Raw genomic sequence first — 11,835 nt, 5'->3', positions numbered from 1 at the left:
ACTCAGCCTAACGGGAAATGTGATAGAGGGTAAATTGGAAGGAAAAGAAACATATGGCCCTATGAACACATTGAGAGGAGCCCTCTAGCCCCCTGGAGGGGATCAGTTTAAGTGAGGAGACCTGAGGCTTAAGCTCCTTTTTCTTTTCTTCATGGTAAACACACCTCTGCCAACATGATGTGACCTTTGTGGCAGGACAAATAAGAAAATCACAGGGAAAAATCAAAACATGCTCTCCCTTCAGAAAACCAGGCAAATGTCCTAATATCCTTCTTACCCCTCAGGAAACAGGGTCTATGCTCACTCCATGCCTGAAAAAGCAAAGAAACAGACCAATAATAACTCCCAGAAAAGACCGTGAGAAATCTGCAGATAAACTAGTCTCTCCTATTATTTCAGAATCAAGTGACTTCTCAGGCATAGTGACAATTGATTTCATAATATAACTGTGTATTTTTGAAAGATAAACTTTTATTGTAAAGTGCTTATTGATTTAGCAATGATGACTGAAAACATTTAAAGTAATTAAAATACTTATACAGTTGTCAGTATATTACTCTAATTATCGGTTTAAAAAAAATAAACTTAAATTCAGTTAAAAAATGTTTGTCTTGACAAGTAATAGGAAAGTATTCAAACTATAACTAGTATATATAAATATTAGACATTTGATACTGTGGTACAGCCAGTAGAATTCACTGATTTTTACATTTCTTAATGCTTTAAAGGAAAAGTGAATTTGAAGGATGTATATATTGGATATTACTGTGATTATAAAATATTGTGTTTTGAGGATCAGTAGGGTCTCGTATAGCTAGTTATTTAATCTCCGCTGGGCTGTGAGATGCTGCTTGGTGCGGCTGTTTGCCTGAGAATATTGACTTCACTCTAAAGGATCATTCAACCTGTTTTTACAGACTTAAAATAGAAAGACAGGTTTTACTTTTTTCCCATGTAGGAGAGAGTGGAACATTTTAAAATTTAGACACTTAAAAAGAATTCCAAGATAAAAGAAAGTGAGACTTGAAATTTCTAAGTAGTTCTGGGTCTTTTAGTCACAATCCCCAAGTCATTTCTCATAAGGTGCTTTTATTTTTGGTAAACTATGCACCTGCTCATACAAGAAGAATTCTTATTTACAGTGTTTAGGGATACAAGAGTTTAATTTAGAAAATTGATAATAATCATCAAATAACACTCAGTACAGAATATGCCCCTAATAAACAGCACCATGTGCTGTTGTCACTGAAATGTGAAAATGCTCCTTTAGAATGACTTAGCTTCCCTAAGCCACAGTTTCCTCTTCTGTAAAGGGTTATAATAAAATATTTTTCAAAAAGGTTGTTATATGGATTAAATGAGATAATATGTCACAATGGTTTACAACTTGTCATGTGCTTTGCAAGTATGGAGAATTGTTGCCATTATGATTGATGTTTTGAATTGGAGTGTCAGGAGAAACACCCAACTTCTTGCCCAAGCTCTTCTGATTATTGTGTGGTGGTCTACTTGGAGGTTATCATCCTTGTTTTTTAAATATAGAGATTCCTAGGATTTGCTTTGACTATACTGTGCATATTTTCTGTTAATTGGATTGCGATTATACTCTTAATATTTCCTGTTTACTTGTTTGTATCTACTACTAGACTGTAAGTTAGAAAGGCAGCTTATCTACCTCATCCATTCATCATTCTACCCCAATTTCTAGTATATGTGACTTAACACCCAGTAGGTGCTCAATTAGGTGTTGAATTAATACCAGAATAGATGGTGATAATGTCCTGATCGATAGTTACATACTTCAGTTTCCTCAGGTAAAATGTTTTTCCCATGTGGTTTTAAAACCTGCCTCAGTTGTAACCTGAGGCCTCCATGACTCATTCAGCCTCCCAACCAAAAACACCAGGACCGCCAATTACTGTAAAAGGCAATGTCTTCAGAAAGAAAAGTTGTCTACCTACAGTAACTAAACAGAAACCACCTACCACCTAATTTCATGTTGGCCCATGAACCACCAAAGAGTGGCAATTTTCCATCCCCATCTAAGAAGATTGCTGTTTTAACAAGTGGCCTAATTCACTTTGGAAGGTGTTTGGATATTGAGTAAAGAAAGTGATATACACGTACTCATTAAAGCTGTCTTGAGTCTACAAGGTGGACTACAGTGTGCTGGGTTCCCTGTGAGTAACATGACAAATGGAAGGCCCCTGCCCTTGCCCTCAAAGAGCTTGCTACCATGTCAAGGAGATAAGTCTATACTAGAGAAGAAAGAATTGATTCAAGAGTGTCTCAAGGGACAAGAGACGTACAAATTATGAAAGGTGAAGGCCCTGAAACAAGGTAGATTCTGAGACCAGTGAGATGAGGAGGACAACATGGATGGGTGGAGATAGTGTGACAAGTGTTTCGAATTCAAGTTAGGTTTAAAACAAGGTGTTGCCAGTAGGACTGTCCTATAGCAATTGGACTGGAGCTAGGCTTGAGCATTTTCCTTGAGCTGGCCACCTTTTCATAAAGAAAATTGCTTTGGTGAAGCAGAGGCTGGGGGCCTCATGCACCGCCCAGACTTAAAGGGAGCCAGTTCTGTTGGGATTTGCTTTGCCTCTGTATCAGTTAGGACTGCTTTCTTCCTCATTTATCACTTGCAACATAGACAGTGCAGCTCTGAACATCACATCCATGTTCATTCAAGACAGTAGGAGAGGGGCTGGGAGAAAAGAATTAATGTCAACATATTTTCTCTAATGTCCAGTTGCCAGAATGGTATCACTTGGTAACGTCTGGGGATTCTAGCAAGGAAGACTGGAAAATGAACTGTTTAGCTTTTGCCTCCTTTCCAATAGAGTCAGTAGAGAGCTGGATCTGGGTGTGGGGGAGCCAACAGACAATGTCAATCACTGGCTCTGAAATACACCTCACCACTTGCTCCCTTACCATTCCCTCCCTCCCTCCCTCATTACAGTATTATTTTTAGGTAGAGAACACTCGAGGATGTTTCTAGTGGAAAGAGTCATCAGACTCACTAAAGTCTTCATCTTGCATCCACCCAATCTGCTCAGATACCAAGGAAACCTGTTTCTCTTATCACCTTTCAGTATTGTAGCAGATGTATTTCCTCTCAGCCCACCTCCGATTTCAACTGCAGCCATGGTGGACAGTTCTATGCATGCCATTGATCCTCCACCTCAGACACCCACCATAAACCTCTCTGCTTTCATGCCCCAGGGTTTTCAGCAAACCCAAAGTAATTTGTTGGCCCACACATATGAGCAGCCCAGAAATACAGGAGGGTTTATTTTCCTGGAGATAACCCTCCTCCAGGGGTAGACAGGAGTCAGTAGACCAATGCCCTGAACTTCTGCACTGGAACAATCTTGATGGGCATTCTACGTGCTTCTTTAGAGGGTCCCAATTAGGTGCCCACAGTAGAAACCTGCCCAATAAGTCCCTCTTTCCTGGTTTTTCTTCCTCTGCCTGACTCTCCTTCTCCCTTACTCCTGCTTCCTGGGATCACCACACGAGTATGTGATGAGACCTATACCTATGTCTTTGTCTCAGGCCCTGCTTTGGGGGGAACTCATACGCAGATCTCTTTACTGGGACTCCTTGACAATTTTTACCTTTTGGCCTTTCCACCATATCCTTCTTTTTTTTTTTAAGAATTTTTTGATGTGGACCATTTTTAAAGACTTCATTGAATTTGTTACAATATTGCTTCTGTATTATGTTTTGGTTTTTTGGCTGTGAGGCATGTAGGATCTTAGCTCCCTGACCAGGGATCATACCCGCACCCCCCGCCTTGGAAGGCAGAGTCTTAATCACTGGACTGACAGGGAAGTCCCCACCATATCCTTCTCTTGACATACTCCCTTTTGAAGGGAAGGTGGGCTTAATTTTTCTACAGAAACTAAAAGTTTAGGTGTGTGATTAATAATCCATTATACAAATGTAAATATATCATATGTTTTTCCGTTGGGAAAAACAAATACATCAGAGAATGTTCTTCTCTCAGAATTCCTTATAGGACCCAGATATTAACTGATTATTGTGTATGTGTATGTGCCCAGGAGAATCAGCAACATAGAAGCATTTACAAAGCAGTCAATGTACCACATACCAGGTCCAGCGGTACGAACTAAGGATCCACAATCAAGCAGAGATGGTTTCTGCTCTCAGATCACCCAGGGAGTAGAGGTGGGTATGGGGAAGGTCAGGTCAATGATGATCTGTGTGGTACGTGTTGTGAGAATCCACAGATCTTGGTGACTGATGAAATGGGTATGGAAACAAAAAAGACGTAAGGATCTTGGATGACTCCAAGCTTCCCAGGCTGAGTGACTGGGGAGATGGGACATCATTAACCAAGACAGAAAATGTAAGGCAAATAGATTTGAAAAGAAGACAACATGTTGAGTTTTAAATATCTGTACGTTATTCAGGTGGAGATATCTAGTAGACAGAAATATGGGTCTAGAGTTAAAGAAAGAAGTCAGAGTTGGAATGTAGATTTGGAAGTCATCGATGCATAAAGTTAACATGATGGGAATAAATTAGATCCACGGGAAAAGAAAAGAGAAGAAAAGCAAGTGGAAGATGAACCCCAGGAATCAGCAAGATTAATAAATGGATTAAGAAACAGGAACCAGCAATGAGACTGAAGAGACTGACCACAGAGGTAGGAGAAAAATCAGATGGGAGTATTTCTCAATTCTTAAAAACCATGGAAGGGGGACTTCCCTGGTGGTGCAGTGGTTAAGAATCTGTCTGCCAATTCAGGGGACATGGGTTCGAGCCCTGGTCTGGGAAGATCCCTCATGCCGGGGAGCAACTAAGCCCGTGTGCCACAGCTACTGAGCCTGCACTCTAGAGCCCACGAGTCACAACTACTGAAGCCCGCGTTCCACAACTACTGAAGCCCGTGCACCTAGAGCCTGTGCTCTATAACAAGAGAAGCCACCGCAATGAGACGCCTGCGTACCGCAATGAAGAGTAGACCCCGCCACAACTAGGGAAAGCCCACGCGCAGCAAAGAAGACCCAATGCAGTCAAAAATAAATAAATAAAATTTTTTTAAATGATAAAAAAAAAAAAAACACGGGAGGATGTGTAAGGAGAAGCAGTAATTTATAGTGACTGCTGCTGTGTTATGGAGAGGTCAGGTAAGATGGATAAAGACAAAGGCCTTTAGCATTAATGACCTCAGAGGTATCCATTTCAGTAGAGGGGCGGACAAAGGACATCTGGTACATTATTTTACTAACCTCAACCTGTGGCTCCTAAGCAGCCATGAAAGTAGGGCATTACCTTCTAGCATCTCTATTTATAGTATCAGCTTCTGCTGACAACCAGAAGCAGATGTCTTCACTTTCCCTTTTTCCTTCTCCCTTCTCCTCCCCAAACATATTGAGATTTATCTTCCTCATATGTGAAGTATTATTCTCTCCTCCCCCACATCTTCTGTAGAAGATGCTACTGTTTCTTGGCTTACTTGCCCAGCAAATTCTGGTAAAAACAACTCTCTGTCCTTATCTGAACAGAGGCTCTCTGGACAGCTTCATTTGTATTAATGAACTTTGCAAACAGCACCCCCATTGGACTGCCACTCCACCGTCCAGGACATGTGGCACACACCAGATGATCTGGTTAAAAACAATTTGATTGAATAGACAAATTGGTAGAAACCCAGAAATTGTTGCCAACCCATATTCCCAATTACTTGTTTTGTATCTTTGTGCTTTGATGCTTACTTTATTTTATAATAATGAGTCACATAAAAGACTAGTCCTGCATCTATGGGAGGCTTTGCTAAGTGCAGAAAAATTACGACAACAGCAACAAAAAAAACCTGAATTCTTTTTTTTTACAAAATGGTTACAGGAATCACATAAGATCAGAAGTAAATTGTTATGTGAAGCATGATTCAGGTCACAGCAAGCTGTTTAGCCCTAAGGCAGTAAACACTAGGAGGGACTGGAAAACTGCCACTTGTGGTATGAGCTGGTTGTGTGAATGTAGGCTTTAAGCTTCAGGAAACTATGTGGAAGCTGGTTTGGGGATTTAGCAAGATGATTATAAATTTGGTTCTAGACATATTGAATTTGAGACTCTAATGTAGAGAAAGGTCTGGATGGAAAAGCCAACCAGGAGGGTGTAAATGAGGAAGGGAAAGCTGAAGAGAAATTGAGGCTGGAAGAGATTTAAGAGTCCATCCATAAACTGTGTGGGACTGGTTAAGATTAGCAAGGTAGAATACAGGGTGAGATAAAACAAGGTTTGATGATGCCCATTCCCCCATCTTCCTTAGTAATAGAATGCAGACTTTTAGTTGAGCACATCACTTCCTGAAATCAAAGAGCACACTTCTCAGCTTACCATATAGCTGTTGACCACGTGACCACATCCAATGTTGTATGGGACTTCTAGGACAGGGCGTGCCCTCTTTCTCCTTCCCGGTGCTTGGAATGCAGAGGCAGTGGATGACTCTAGCAGTCATGTTGGCCATGGGGTGGCCTTGAGGAAGTCACATGCAATGGGCCAAACAGTAGAAGGGCCTGCATTTCTGTTGACTTCATGAGGCTGTTTTATACCAGCTCTGGACATTCTGTAAACTAGATTTTCTTTTATTGGAGAGAATAAACTCTTGTGTGTGGAAGCCATTGTAGTTGGGTCTTTGTTACTTAGAACATAATATAATACAAACTCAGTGTGTAAAAAGGAAGGGGTGCTAAAGAAAAAGACAAAGAAGGCAAAATCAGAGCAGTAATAGGAGGATTAGGACAGGTGTATCAGAGAACCAATGGAGGAAAAAGATGGAAAGCTAGGAAGGTATTAAATACTGAAGAGAGAATGATTATATATCTTTCTAAGTACATAAAGTTGTGGTGAGGAAAGAAATGTATTTATTAATCATAATTGATTGTGCATCATTTATTTAGTGTTGCAAAACACCTCGAGCTTACAATTTTCTATTATTCTAAAAGACTTTATAATACACTTTGTAATACATTTCTTAATTCTCTTTCAACTGAAGCTAATCTAAGCCACAAACCTTCATAAACTGTATTTCATATTTCAGTTTGATAATAATGACTATATTATAGAATGGATAGTGGCAAAGGAGCAACAAAAAATCTATATGTGTAGATATTTTGGATATTAACTCCTTATCAGTCATATCATTTGCAAATATCTTCTCCCATCTGGTAGGTTGTCTTTTCATTTTGTTGATGATTTCCCTTGCTGTGCAAAAGCTTTTAAGTTTAATTAGGTCCCATTTGTTTATTTTTGCTTTTTCTTCCTTTGCCTTGTATATATTTGGTGTGAGAAAATGTTCTAATTCATTTTTTCATGTGTAGCTGTCCAGTTTCCCAGCACCATTTATTGAAGAGACCGTCTTTTCCCCATTGTATATTCTTGCCTCCTTTGTCATAGATTAATTGGCCATGAGTGTGTGGGTTTATTTCTGGGCTCTCTATTCTGTTCCATTGACCTATGTGTCTGTTTTTGTGTCAGTGCCATACTGTTTTGATTACTGTAACCTTGTAGTATAGTCTGAAGTCAGGAAGCATGATACCTCCAGCTTTGTTCTTCTTTCTCAAGATTGCTTTGGTGGGGCTTCCCTGGTGACGCAGTGGTTGAGAGTCTGCCTGCCGATGCAGGGGACGCGGGTTCGTGCCCTGGTCCGGGAAGATCCCACATGCCACAGAGTGGCCGGGCCCGTGAGCCATGGCTGCTGAGCCTGCACATCCGAAGCCCGTGCTCCACGATGGGAGAGGCCACAAGAGTGAGAGGCCCGTGTACTGCAAAAAAAAAAAAAAAAAAAAAAAAGGTTGCTTTGGCTATTGAGGGTCTTTTGCACTTCCATATAAAATTTAAGATTATTCTAGTTCTGTGAAAAATGTCATGTGTATTTTGATAGAGATTGCATTAAATCTGTAGATTGCTTTGGGATAGCTCTTACAATTCAACATCAGAAAAACAAAAAACCTGATTAACAAATGGGCGGAAGGGCTTCCCTGGTGGCACAGTGGTTGAGAGTCCGCCTGCCGATGCAGGGGACACGGGTTCGTGCCCCAGTCCGGAAAGATCCCACATGCCGTGGAGCGGCTGGGCCTGTGAGCCATGGCTGCTGAGCCTGTGCGTCCAGAGCCTGTGCTCCGCAACGGGAGAGGCCACAGCAATGAGAGGCCCACGTACCGCAAAAAAAAAAAAAAAAAAAAAATGGGCGGAAGACCATTCTTCCAAAAAAGACATATAGATGACCAACAGGCACATAAAAGGATGCTCAACATTGCTAATCATCAGAGAAATACAAACCAAAACCACAATGAGGTATCACCTCACACCTGTCAGAATGGCTATCAAAAAGACCACAAATAACAAAAGTTGACAAGGATGTGGAGAAAAGGGAGCCCTCGTACACCATTGTTGGGAATGTAAATTGGTGCAGCCTCTATGGAAAACAGTATGGAGGTTCCTCAAAACTAAAAATAGAACTACCATGTGATCCAGCAATTCCACTTGTGGGTATATATCCAAAGAAAACAAAAACACTATATGGAAAAGATACATGCATCCAGTGTTCATAGCAGCAGCATTATTTACAATAGCCAAGATATGGATGCAACCTAAGTGTCCATCAACAGATGATTGGATTAAGAAGATGTGGCACATATACACAGCCTCACACACACACACACACAGAATGAAATTTTGCCATTTGCAACAACATAGGTGGACCTGGATGGTATTATGCTTAGTGAAATAAGTCAGACAAAAAGACAAATACTGTATGTTATCACTTATATATGGATCTAAAAAATGAAACAAATGAATTATTATAACAAAACAAAAACAAACTCACAGATAGAGAGTGCAAACCAGTAGTTACCAGTGGGGAGAGGAAAGGGGGGAGGGACAAAATAGAGGTAGAGGATTAAGAGATACAACTACTATGTATAAAATAAATAAGCCACAAGGATATATTATACAGCATGGGGAATGTAGCCAATATTTTATAATAACTTTAAATGGAATATAACGTATAAAAATATTGAATCACTATTTATACACCTGAAACTAATATAATAATTTAAATCAGCTATACTTCAAAAAAACTCTCTATGTGTGCAAAATGGAATTTATAAGCTTCCAAAATAGTTAATGGTAGTGATTTCTAATGGATTCTGTATGATACAATTGTACTGGGTTTTTTGTTTAGGATTCAGTATCTTTGTTCTGAGACAGGAAATTTACATGCATCTTATTGACAATGTTCATCTCATAAAATGAGGATACTGAATAGAATAGAATTTTATTAAAAGAGAGTTATCAATCACTTAAAATCCAAAGTTGGATAAAAATTTCATGCAGAAAGAGACATGAAGTTTAAAAGATTTTCCAAATCAGCAAGAATGTTCCACAAAAGCATAATTTTATATTATTATTTGCCTTATGCTTTTTACTGAAATATAGTTGACTTACAGTATTAGTTTCAGGTATACAACATAGTAATTTGATATTTCTATACATTACACACATAGAAAGTTATTACAATATTATTGCCTGTATTTCCTGTGCTGTACATTACATGCCTATTACTTATTTATTTTATAACTGGTAGTTTGTGCCTCTTACTCCCCTTCACCTATTTTGTCCACCTGCCTTATTCTTTATATTAACTTGGAGTTATCATATTTTAATAAATCCATTATACTAGTAATGACCTGCTTCTGAAAGTATATTAACCTTAATTAATCAGAGTATCCAAAGAATAGGGTATTATAGTCAACTGAATTTTCTGGACAATCCAGGATTAAATAAAAGGCTTTTGGTTTCAGTTACTACCTTTGAGAGTGTTGGTTCACATGTATATGCTTTCCAGTCTTTGTAATGAGGGTGAAATATATGGCAACTGTAATTGCATATTCTGATGTTTAATCTTCAGTGCCTTGAGAATAACTTCTTTGGAACTATTGCTATAGAAAGAACGGGAATCATATCCTGGGATGCAACACTTTATATTATAGATAAAGGAACTGAGGCTCTGAAAAGTCAAAGGCATATGCACATGCGTACATCCCTGTGTGCATTCATAATTAAACACAAATTCATAAAAGTACCAAACTAAACCACTGCTACAAGATATCAAGGAGAGTTTAAAGTAAACTACCAAAACACATGAATTTTAATTTTTAACAAATGTGATCATCATGAATTTTTCCCTGCTCACACATGCAAGCAAGATTCATATTCATTCTATTTCATATAATATAGTCAAAATTACCCTTAGGTTGATAACTGTAGAACTGGATGTTTGAACCTATAGTATTTTTAAGTCTCTAAAGAACCTTCTAGGCAAACAGGGGAGGTGACTGAGTGAGCCAAAGTCAGAATTATTTTTAATGGGCAGAGTAAGAGAAAAGAGAGAAGACAGTCATGTGATAATAATTTTGGTGCCCTCAAAGCTGAATCATAAACTATGCATTTGGCAGGGAGGCTTCTCTGGCAGGGGTTTAAACTTATCTTTGTGGCATGTTTCTGGACCAGCTCTGTTTTAGTTAAATAGCATTATCAGTAGATTGCTCTATGATTGCCTATTAGTAGAATGTTAGGTCTGCAGCTTGAATTTGTTGATCTGCTATTATTTCTGCCTCAAAATACACAATGTTGTTGTATATTGGTTTATATTTATGATAAAATTGTTACTGATTTCTTTAGCCAGTGAAACATTAGTCTTCTCTCATCACTGCCCCTGAACACCATATTGGCTCTCCATTCTCCACATCTAGATAACATGTGAGGCAGATTCCAATCTTTTCCAGTCATTTTGGGACATCAGAACATCCTATTTTCAGCTATAGAAGGCCAGCCAATCTAATATCAAAATTTAAATCTTTCATCCAATTAAAGCTTCTCCCTTCCCCTGCCTACCAGCATGAAATTGACTCATGGCTTTAAACCAGCTGCGGGGAAAGAGAGTAGGGCACTCTGCTCTTTTGCTCTCCTTTCTCTCCCCCTGCAAACATACATCTTTGCTACCTTTGGTCCTTTCAGGGCCAGTGGCAGAGGAGAGACAAGAAGTAAAGTGTGGTGCCTTAACTAGTTGGTGCTGTTGACTCTGCTTTCTCACACTGAGATTCAAATGCTGGCTCTTTCGTGGTACACACCTGTGAATTCCTCAGAGATGTCCGTCCACTTGCCCTTGTTCTTGACTTAGGCAATTCCTTCCCCAGATGACCTCTTGTGATACCCGAACAGCTCCTGTCCTGGTGGTAACCCCACACAGCATTGTTCTGCCAGGATTCCCTCACCCCAGTGGACAGTCTTTTGGGCTGGAGCCTTTTAGGACTGGCTCTTATGTGGCCATTCCACCACCCATTCACCGGGAACTGACCTGGGAGTCATTTGGCATCCTTGCCCTGTTCTGTCCCACTGCTTTCCTCTCTCCTTGCCCTGCCATCTTGGGCTACTCTGGTTTCTTCTTCAGATGTGCCCCTAAGCTCCTGGAAGCACACATGAGTTTGACCCCCAAACTCATCTTTGTGCACTCTGATGGTAGAGCACATAGCAAGTAATGTGGGTCAGCCCTTGTTCTAGCCGACAACCCCAGTCTCTAGGAGGACTTCTCTTGGGGTCTCCCTCATGCACTTAGCGGACATGTAGCCTGGATCTTCCCTCACAGGGAGAATAGGGGAAATACTTTCTCTAATGTGAACTCTACGCAAGGACTCCTCTTCCCAGGCAATCCTTAGTTTGCCTTTATACAGTATGTGTGGGTAAAGGTCACTGGACCAGGTTGGATACTTCCCAGCAAGTCATGACTCTTTAGAATGT

Source organism: Mesoplodon mirus (assembly GCF_964341445.2).
Source record: "Mesoplodon mirus genome assembly, chromosome: 2".
Classification (NCBI taxonomy): Eukaryota; Metazoa; Chordata; class Mammalia; order Artiodactyla; family Ziphiidae; genus Mesoplodon; species Mesoplodon mirus.
Note: the sequence above shows the minus strand (reverse complement) of the source record.